Below are 11,562 nucleotides of genomic sequence, written 5' to 3' on the forward strand. Positions count from 1 at the left end.
TGCTATTACAGTTGTCCCATTTCCCCCCCTTCACTCCCCTCCACCCTGCACACCCCCATCCCACCCAAACCCCCCCTTTAGTTCATGTTCATGTGTCATAAGTTCTTTAGCTTCTACATTTCCCATACTATTCTTGCCCTCCCCCTGTCTATTTTCTACCTATTGTCCATGCTACTTATTCTCTATATCTTTTCCCCCTTTCTCCTCCTCCTACTCCCCTGTTGCTAACCCTCCATGTGATCTCCATTTCTGTGGTTCTGTTCCTGTTCTAGTTGTTTGCTTAATTTCTTTTGGTTTTGCTTTAGGTGTGGTTGTTAATAATTGTAAGTTTGCTGTCTTTTTACTATACATATTTTTTATCTTCTTTTTCTTAGATAAGTCCCTTTAATATTTCATAAAATAAGGGCTTGGTGATGATTAACTTCTTTAACTTGGCCTTATCTGAGAAGTGCTTTATCTGCCCTTCCATTCTAAATGAAAACTTTGCTGGATAGAGCAATCTTGGATGTAGGTCTTTGCCTTTCATGACTTGGAATACTTCTTTCCCTTCTTGCTTGCAAGGTCTCTTTTGAGAAATCAGCTGACAGTCTGATGGAAACTCCTTTGTAGGTGATGGTCTCCTTATCTCTTGCTGCTTCTAGGATACTTTCCTTCATTTTTATCTTGGCTAATGTAATTATGATGTGTCTTGTTGTGTTCCTCCTTGAATCCAACTTCTTTGGGACTCTCTGAGCTTCCTGGACTTCCTGGAAGTCTATTTCCTTTGCCAGATTGGGGAAATTCTCCTTTATTATTTGTTCAAATAACTTTTTCACTTGTTGCTCTTCCTCTTCCACTTCTGATACCCTATAATTCAGGATGTTGGAACATTTAAAGATGTCCTGGAGGTTCCTAAGCCTCTCCTAATTTTTTCAAATTCTTGTTTCTTCCTTCTTTTCTGTTTGATTGTTTCGTCCTTCTGGTCCACTCCATTAATTTGAGTCCCAGTTTCCTTCCCATCACTTTTGGCTCCCTGTGTATTTTCCTTCATTTCATTTAGTGTAGCCTTCATTTTTCATCTAATTTGCAACCAAATTCAACCAATTCTGTGAGCATCCTGACCACCAGTGCTTTGAACTGTGCATCTGACAGGCTGGCTTTCTAGAACTTTGATCTGTTCTTCTGTTTGGGCCATTTTTTTTGTTTTGTTTTGTCTATATGTGAGGGGCAGAGCCTTAGGTGTTCACCAGGGTGGGGCAACCCAGTCACTGGGTTGTGATGCTATATGTGGGGGCGGGGTCCAGGAGGGAACAATGGCTCCCCATCTACTCCCTGTCAGGTTCCAGTCCCCTCCACCACTTCTCCCAAGCAAACTGGGCCCTTCTGGTGCTGATTCCCATGTGGGTGGGCCTGTGTACCTTCCAGGACCCTGTGGGTCTCTCCAATGAACTCTCCTGTGAGGCTGGGAGCCTCTCCCTGTGCCTCAACTCCCACAGGTGTTTTCAATCAGTGTTTCGAGGCCTTATTTCCCAGCGCTGGGACCCTGGGCTGCGCAGTTTGTCTCACTCTCCAGTTTCACCTGGTTTATCTACCGGTGAATGTGGAGCCACCTGGTCAGCCAGCCACCAGGCTCGCAGTGCCTTGCTTCATAATCGCCACCTCGCTGGGTTTGCCCATTGCCACCCTGCACCTGGTGTCTGCCAGCCTCCGCCTGTGTGCCCAGGGTCTGCCCGCTGCTGTCTTGTGCATCCAGGGTGCCTTGCATACCCAGTTCCACCACTTTTTGTGCTGCGACCCCTCTCTGCCCAGCCGTCTGACTCCACTCTGCCTACCAGTCTGGATGAATGTGTCTATTTTAACTCCTTGGTTGTCTGACTTCCATACAGCTCAATTTTCTGTCAGTTCTGGTTGTTTTTTGATTTCTAAATTGTTGTTGTCCTTATTTTGTTTGTGTGAGGAGGCACAGTGTGTCTATCTACGTCTCCATTTTGGCTGGAAGTCTAAAATGTAAGTTATTTTTTATTCCCTCTGAACTGGCACCAACTCACTTTGATTTTGCAGTTTTCTGATCCTGACAGTGTGTCAAGTTCATCCTGTGTTCCCTACCTTAGTGTTCACTCAGCATGTAGAGCTTCCTCAGTTTTCCCAAACCACATATAGTGACTAGAATTAAGGAGTCTCAAGTTTTTTGTCATAGCACAGTAATTAGAACTGAGAAATTTCTGGTGTGGATCATCTGTGTGTTAATTCTTAGTTTTGGGAGCTTTTAGGCAACTCTGATTTTCCAGTATTTCTTCTACATATTCTCATCAACTAGATAAAATTGGATGATTCACAGCAGCTAGTGTTTGCAGAACATATAGTATGTGCATGATGTCTAGTGTTTGCCAGGTGCTCAGTGTTTACAGTGTATTTTGTGGGTTCATGGCATTTGGGTATGAAAACATCTGGTGTGTGATGAGGAGGACTCTACTCACCACCTTGCACCCTACACAGTTGGACCCATTCTCCAGGTCCTACGGAGAGCTACATTCAGTGCTTCCCCTGTCCTGGGCTGTGCACTGTTCCCAGACTGGAGTCTACATGATTGGTATCTGGGATTCTCAGACTTTTGGACTCAGTCTGAACTATACCACTGGAGTCCCCAGTTTATAGATGGCAGATGATGGGCTTCTCAGCCTGCATAATTACATGTGTATCTATAACTATCTATCAAGAGAGAGAAAGAGATTTATAAATAATAGGTTTATAAACAATTGGCTCATACAATACAAAGTATGCATATTCTATTAGTTCTATTTCTATAGAGAACCCTGGCTAATACAAGGTATTATTAATTTTGCAGCAATCAACAACATGGAAGTGTCTGTTGACACCCTCTCTAATACTGAATGTTGGCACATTTTAAAACACTCCCCTCTTTGATGAATACGAAAAACAGAGTTCCCTGCACTTTGGGCCAGGCTTCCTCCTGCAAACCTGTCCAGACCCCAGGAAACAGCACAGTGTTCTACAGATACGGCTGAAGCTGCTGCAAACATAAAGCTGCCTGCAGTAACATTTCTCTCTTCTGATAATATCAATGGTTGTTCACATTCTTGAAATTCCACTCAAAGCTTAAAACCAGTGTATTTTTCTATCCATATACAAAAGCCCATTCAATAAAACAATATATTTTTCCTTGTACAGCATATTTTATACTGTGGGCAAAATTTTGATCACTTTAGCCTTTATTCTAAATTATGCATTAGGAAAAAGTGGTTAGTTGCTTTCATATACCAACAAAAATTATTATTTCTGGAAGATGGATTTCTCAGAGTGAACCTATGGAAATTTGCAGACTTCCTGTTATAACAAGTATTATGAAATCAAAGACCAAAGTTTTCTCAAATACAATTTTTTTCAGTGATGAAAATAGTTACTGAAGCTCTCATTTCATTATTTTAAGTTGGAGAACTTAGACTATTCTCATTTTATATATTGTCCTATTTTTTGAAAGTATCAGAATTCAGATAAGGGTGTTGTGTAGAACCTTAAAATTTAAAATTTAAAACATTTACTGATATTATGTTTTACTTTTTTAATGGAGAGTTTCCTTTAAAAATATTTTTTATTGCCCTATTTTTTTTCTCCCCTTTATTCCCCTCCACCCTGCACCTCCCCTCCCACCAGCATTCCCCCACCCTTAGTTCTTATCATGGGTCATACATATAACTTCTTTGGTTTCTCCATTTGCTATACTATTCTTAACCTCCTTCTGTCTATTTTCTACCTACCATTTATGCTTCTTATTCCCTGTACATTTTCCCCCATTCCCCCTCATGCACCCCAATGGTAACCCTCCATGTAGTCTCCATTTCTGGGATTCTGTTCCTATTCTAGTTGTTTGCTTAGTTTGTTTTAGTTTTCTTTTTTTGTTGTTTCATTTTGTTTTGTTTTGTTTTTTTAGGTTCAGTTGTTGATAGTGTGAGTTTGTTGTCATTTTACTGTTCATATCTTTGATTATCTTTTCTTTCTTGAATAAGTCCCTTTAACATTTCATATAATAAGGTCTTGGTTATGATGTACTCCTTTAACTTGACACTGGGAAACACTTCACCTACCCTTCCATTCTCAATGATAGTTTTACTGGATAGAGTAATCTTGGATGTAGGTCCTTGCCTTCATTTTGAATACTTCTCTCCAGCCCCTTCATGCCTACAAGTTTTCTTTTGAGAAATCAGCTGATAGTCTTATGGGGAACTCCTTTGTAAGTAACCATCTCCTTTTCTCTTGCTGCTGTTAAGATTCTCTCCTTATCTTTAATTTTGAGTAATGTAATTATGATGTGCCTTGGTGTGTGCTTCCTTGAGTCTAATTTCTTTGGCACTCCCTGAGCTTCCTGGATTTCCTGGAAGTCTATTTCCTTAGCCAGATTGGGGAAGTTCTCATTCATTATTTTTTCAAATAAGCTTTGCATTTCTTGCTCTTCCTCTTCCCTTTCTCCTTCTGGAACTCCTATGATTTGGCTGTTGGAACGTTTAAAGTTGTCTTGAAGGTTCCCTAAGCCTCTCTTCATTTTTTAGAATTCTTGTTTCTTCATTCTGTTCTGGTTGAATGTTTATTTCTTCCTTCTGGTCCAAATCATTGATCTGAGTCCTGGTTTTCTTCCCTTTACTGTTGGTTCCCTGTACATTTTGCTTTATTTGACTTTGTATACCCTTCACTTCTTCCTCTATTTTGTGATGGTACTCAACCATTTCTGTGAGATCCTAACTATCAGTGTTTTGAACTCTGCATCTCATAGGTTGGCTATCTCTTCATTGCTTAGTTCTATTTTTGGAGCATTGATCTGCTCTCTCATTTGGGCTACATTTTTTGTCTCTGTGCACCTGTTATGTTGTAAGGGGAAGAGCCTTTGGTATTTGCCAGGGTGGGGAAATGCACATAGCTGTATTGCAGGGCTGTGTGGTGGGGAGGGGTCTGAGAGGGAACAATACAGCTTGCTTTGCTCTCAGCTGGCTTTCAGTCACTTCTCCCACTATCCACAAGCAAATTGGGTCCTGCTGGTGCTGATTCCCAGATGAGTGGGTTTGTATACTTTCTAGGCCTCCATGGGTTTCTCCAAAAGACTCTCCTGTGAAGCTGGGAGTTTCTCCCATTGCTACAACTCTCACAGGTTTCTAGAGCCACAGGTTTTGAGGCTTTATTTCACTGTGCTATAACTGCATGATCTGTCTTGCTCCCTAGTTGTTCCTCCTAGTTTATCCATGCAAATATGGGACTGCCCAATCCACCAGCCGCTGCCTTGTCATGAGAACTCTCCACCCCAGCTGCCTGACTCCACCCCTTCTACCAGTCTGAATGAATGTTTCTTTAATTCCTCGATTGTCAGACTTCCATACAGTTTAATTTGAGGGCAGTTCTGGTTATTTTTTGTTTTTATATTTGTTGTTGTCCTTCTTTTGGTTGTGTGAAGAGGCAAAGTGTATCTACCTATGCCTCCATCTTGGCTGGAAGTTCTCCTGAGATTATGTTTTAGAACTAGATAGGTAGAGACAGACCTTATTACTGGAAGAGAGATATATTTCAATTTTACTGTATATTTTAAACAGAGCAATAATATTAATTTTGTCTAGACTTTACCTTTATGTTAAAAAATACCTAGTTTTGTTTTATCAATGTGAATGCATTTAGAAGAATAGTGATATCAATTTTTAAAAGAAAACACAGCATTGTACTTCATCTTGGGAATTTTACAATATCCTTAAATATCACATGATCTATCAGTTGACTGTATTTGGCCTGGTTTACACTGCTAGTAATTGTTGGGTAGAGCCCAAGGTTGCTGCTGAACATCTTTACAAGGTACAGCACAGCCCTTGAAGCAAATAATTGTCCAATCCACATGCCAATAGTGCCCTTAGCTGAGAAAACATGTTCTATACAACATAATGCTAAAGATGCTACCTGTACCATTTATTTACAAACCCACAGACTTTGCTAGAAATATGGCTTTGGGGCTGTGTGGCAAAACTAACATGTATTAAATCCCCATTTGGACATTCTAAGAAATGTGATGTGGAAAAGACACATTAGCCAAGCCTGTACAACAAAAACAATATAATGAAGTTTAAAAAGCATGATTCAATATATATATGAATACTGCACACCCAGAAAACATCTCAGATAATATTACAAATATACAAAAGTCAAAATTTAATAGAACACATCTGTCTTAAAGGGAGATGTGGATCATTATTAGAATTTATGTACTTGTGGTGATTAAATGTAAACCCAGTTTTTAATCGACTTGAGTGTTTTCTTATGATTGAGTTTTAATAGTTCTCTGTTTATTTTGGACAATAGTCCTTTATCATATATGATTTTTGCAAATATTTTCTTTCAGTCTGTGGCTTACTTTTTCATTCTTTTGCAAAGAGCAGAGATTTTTAATTTTAATGAAGTCCAGCTAATCAATTCTTTCATGGGTCGTGCCTTTCATGTTGTATGTAAAAATTTATCATCAAGTACAAGATCATCTAGATTTTCCCCTTCCTCAGAAGTGCCAATTGACACTGGAAATGAGCTTGAGATCACAGTAGGTTACGCTTCCACCAGTGCCCATCTTAATGGCTGCCCTGTTCGCTTAGATCCCTGCTTCCAACCATGCTGTCTCAGTGTCTGTGGGTCAGCACACCTCTTCTACTGTATCTGTGCATTTTGCACTTATAAATTAAGCATTCAATAAGATCTTATCCTGCAAAATATATACAAACATAGACAAGATCAGGCAATGTCTCTGTGTATTTTCACTATGCCCAAAGTCAAACTCCAACTGCAAACCACTGCCACAATCATCTCTTAGGTATAAGCAGTGTTTTTCTTGGTATTGTAATTTCAGATTGCAAAGGTTTTGAGTGGTCTATTGTTCTCATGAGGTATGCTAATTTTAATGTGAGGTTTTCCATAATGTGATTTTTTTTAAGAATCATGTATGGTTTTATAGCAGAAACACCTGCACTTTTGCATGTGTGTGCACATGCAAACACAAAGGCATATTTACAGACCTGCACACAGAGGGAAGATATCAATATGTGGATATATGCTTTCACTATCATTTTCCAATTTCATTTTTAATGTTTATGCATAAGCTCCATATTTGTTTTCAAATTTCCAGTATATTAAATTCAGTATCATAGTTTTCTAAGTATTTGCATCCTTTTGAATATCTTAGATAATTTAATTTATTTCCTATCTTAAATAAAAAAAATATGTATCTTTGTACAAATGGATATTTCATTTAGCTGAGTCATTTTCTGGAAGTTACATATATGCATGGCTGGAGTAATACTTCTAAACTTCCAAGTAACTTCCAAATACTGTGCAAAAGCCATATGTCAAATGTCATTTATTTCTGCATCAATACTACAATTACAATTGTAGTGGTATGCATCAATTTATACATGTGTGGATTAGAGTTCTTCTAATTCCAAATAAGATCTATGGGTTCTTATTCCCAAATACCATGTAAATATGTACTTTGGAATTCATTCCTTTAGTTAAAAGTCATCTTGTTGACATCATTTTACTAGAAATAAGATACAAAAATCTCAAGACAGTAGATCAGCAACATGGCTGAGGAACATAATGCAAATTATTCACAAATTAGTAAGTTTGCACACCCACCTGAAGAGTTTATTTTCTTCAGTTTCCTCTTCTGTAAAACTGGAATAATAATGCCCAATTCACAAGGCTCTTTTGAGGCATAAGTGATATGTATTAAAAGAGAACAATAAAGTTTCTTTGAGAAGGGATGCATATGGCTATTACAGTTTTATGCCTCAACATAATTAGAAATTACTACATACTATAAACTTCCAGGGTGTTTGTAAACTTTTTATATGAGAAGTACTAAATCTGTAAATGTCAAGTGCTCATTATTTAATGTGAGATGCCACAATGTTTTCCATTAAGTGGTGCAAAGTAATTCAGCTACATGTCTGGAAACAATGAATAATTTTTTGACTACTTGTATGTTTGAAGCTTGGTGGCAGGTGTCGAAGACACAGAGAAGAACACAAAATGAATTTGCTGTCTGGTAACAGAGGGAGAACACATTCATAATGTGTTCCAAACAGCACAGCATAGGGAAAGATAAACATCAAGTGAGAAGCATAAGCAGGAGTTTAGGGAGCTCAGAGGAGAGAAAGGATAGGTGTTCCAAGGAAATGGGAGGTTTCCTCTGGCTTTTTCATGAAGGTTAGGCTGTAGCGGGATGTGAAGAACATCTCTAGTATTGGGTCACATGTGCACAGCATGATGAGGGAAAGACAAGGAGAGCAGTGTAGGTTCCTGTTGAGAGAAAGAGAGAGAGAAAGAGGGAGAGAGAGAGGGCGATGGAGAGAAGTAATGATGTGAAAAAATGTTGGGGGGAATCTTAAGAAGAACAATGTTGGCCGTGGTATATAAAATGTGTTGTACATGACACAATGAAAGGCAGTGAAACCTGTTAGAAGATTAATGCATGATTCCCTTAAATATATATTATAAATGATTTAGTTATCATTGCAATTAGGCTATTTTAAATAAGAGCACAAAACAATTAAACTAATATATATCAATTACCAAATACTAATTTATGCTTATTATGTACATCTTGCTAAAGATACTCATAATTCATACTACATGCTATGATGTATAGATGCTGTTAATAAATGTTAACTCAGTGACTTTCTTTAAATACATAAACACTATCGGTATTGATCTATTACACACTTAGTTTAAAATGCTAATTATAAGCTTTCTCATTTCATTTTGCTTTTAATAATAAATACCATTAGTTATATGTACTGCCTATAATACTAAAAATGATTTTTTTAAATTTTTTTAAATATTTTTTTTATTTATTTCTTTTTTAGAGTGGGAAGGGAGGGAGATAGAGAGAGAGAGAGAGAGAAACATCAATGTGTGGTTGCTGGGGGTTATGGCCTGCAACCCAGGCATGTACCCTGGCTGGGAATCGAACCTGGGACACTTTGGTTCCCAGCCCACGCTCAATCCACTGAGCTATGCCAGCCAGGGCTAAAAATGATTTTTTAGTTAAAATACCAATAGTTGGTTATAACACTTTGATTTTCCTGAAAAATGTGTTTTCAAACTGATTAGCTTGAAGTTTGTGGTGATGTATTTGGGGAAAAATTAGTAATAATGGAAAGGCAACAAAAGCTGTAGAGGACATTATCACGAGTTGCTTCAATTATGCAATAGACTGGTAAGGGGCTAAAAAAAGAGTCCGCATGTATGTTTAAGTTGTGTGCTTGTGCGTGGAAGGAAGGTCATTGGCCAAGTGCAGGGAAAGAAGTGCATTTGGAAATGATACTAAGGGGTTTTCTCACAAGATAATACAAATATATTTCTTCATTTTTATTGTCTATTTGAATACAATTTATTATACTAACATATTTGCTGGAGGTGTTACTTACTGTATAACAAACGAGGCTTCAACACCAGAGCCCCTGGTTTCATGAGCCCTTATGTGACCTTGGGAGCATACCTAGCAATTTTTATTCATAACTTGGTAACTTTTTCTTAAAAACCAAACTGTACAATACTAAAGGCATAATCCACAAAAGAAACAATTAATAAGCTGGATTTCATTAAAATTAAAAACTAGTCTACAAAAGATATCAAGAGAATGGGAAGACAAACCACAGATTAGAAGAGAATATTTGCAAAAGGCACATCTAAAAGATGAATATTATCCAAAACATACAAAGAACTCTAAAAGCTCACTAATAAGAAAATGAATAATCTGATTTAAAAAAATAGGAAAAAACAAGGCCTGAACTGACATCTCACTAAAGAAGATTTACGGATGGTAGAGGAGACAGAATATACAGATGTGTACAGATATGTCATTAGAGAATTGCAAGTTAAAACAATAAGATACCACCACACACCAATTAAAATGGACAAAATCCAAAACACCAACTACACCACAAGCTGGTGAAGACAGGGAGCGAAAGAGTCTCTCCTACATTACTGGATGGAACACATGTTGGAAGTGGTTTGTCACTGTCCTACAAAACTAAACATCCTCTCACCACGTGACTCAGCAGGTGCATTCCTTAGTGTTTACCCAACTGAGTTGAAAACATATGTCCCCATAAAAAACTGCATATAAATGCTTTTAGAAACTTTAATCATTATCTCTAGAACTTGGAAGCAACCAATATGAATGGATAATTCATAGTGCATGAATGGATGGATAATTTGTAGTGCATTTATACAGTAAAATGTTATTCAGCATTAAAAAGAAATGAGATATCATGTTATAAAAAGACATGGAGGGACCTGAAACACATATTACTGATAGATGCCAATCTGAAAAGGATAAAAACTGTGTGATCCCAACTATTTGATATTCTGGAAAAGGTAAAACTATAGAGATAGTAGAAAGATCACTGGTTTCCAGGGGGTTGAGAAGTAAAGTTGAAAAGGTAGAACAAAAATATTTGGAGCAGTGAACTATTCTGTATGATACCATAAAGGATGCACATACTTGCACATTTACCTGAGCCCATAGAATGTACAACACCAAGACTGAACTCTAATGTAAGCTCTGGACTTTGGGTGATAATGTTGTGTCAGTGCACGTTCACGTACCATGATACACGTACCACTCCGGAGGGGGATGCTGACTGTGGAAGAGGCTGTGCCTGTGTGCAGAGAGGGACCCTGTGAAATTCTGAACTCAATTTCTCTGTGAACCTAGAAGTGCTCTAAAAAAATAAGGTCTACTTTTAAAATATTGCCTACGCATACAAATTACAAACTTCAGCCCTCGAAAAATCTATACCTGTCCCTGATTATTGTAGGATAAATACTAATATATTGTTCATCATTTATGAGGTGAATTAGCACATTCAATATTCTACCTTCCATTGTTTTTTCAACTGCTCTTCAGCCACTCACCCCAACCCCCAAGACTGTTTGCTTACCTTGTGATCCTGTTGACAAAAATGCTTCTCACTCAATACCCTAATATATGCTAATATAATCATAACTTGTATTTTGATACATTAAACTTATAGTTTTATCCTATTTTAAATAGTTATAATGATGACATGCACATAATACTATTTTGTCTTCTTTACTTAATATTACATGAACATTTCCTCATAGTCATCATTCGATGGTATCAAAACAATCCATTGTGTGCATGTATCATTATTGGATGCCTAATCCCTCCACTGTTGAAAACTCAAGATGGGAACACCAGTTATTACTCAGTTATAGCCTTAAAATACAAAGCTGAACAGGAATATTATTAGTCTATTAGATTAGTTTTGAGTCTACTCCAGAATCTGATTTTAGTAATAAATGTATTTTAGGGTAAAGTCAATGCTAACTTAATGCCAATGCCCACTAGCTGAAATCACAATAGATATTAAGGGAGTTTATTTATGCCATAATTTCCCATTAACCATTCAGCCCCATGAGAGCTGCCTCCTCCATTACCGTACACCCATGGCCTGTCTTGGTGCTTGGCACATATTTTCAATAAATATGTGATGAATGAATTAACTAAAGAAAGGCCAC

This window comes from Phyllostomus hastatus, unplaced genomic scaffold (assembly GCF_019186645.2).
Source record: "Phyllostomus hastatus isolate PE091 unplaced genomic scaffold, TTU_PhHast_1.1 phas_contig_58, whole genome shotgun sequence".
Taxonomy (NCBI): Eukaryota; Metazoa; Chordata; class Mammalia; order Chiroptera; family Phyllostomidae; genus Phyllostomus; species Phyllostomus hastatus.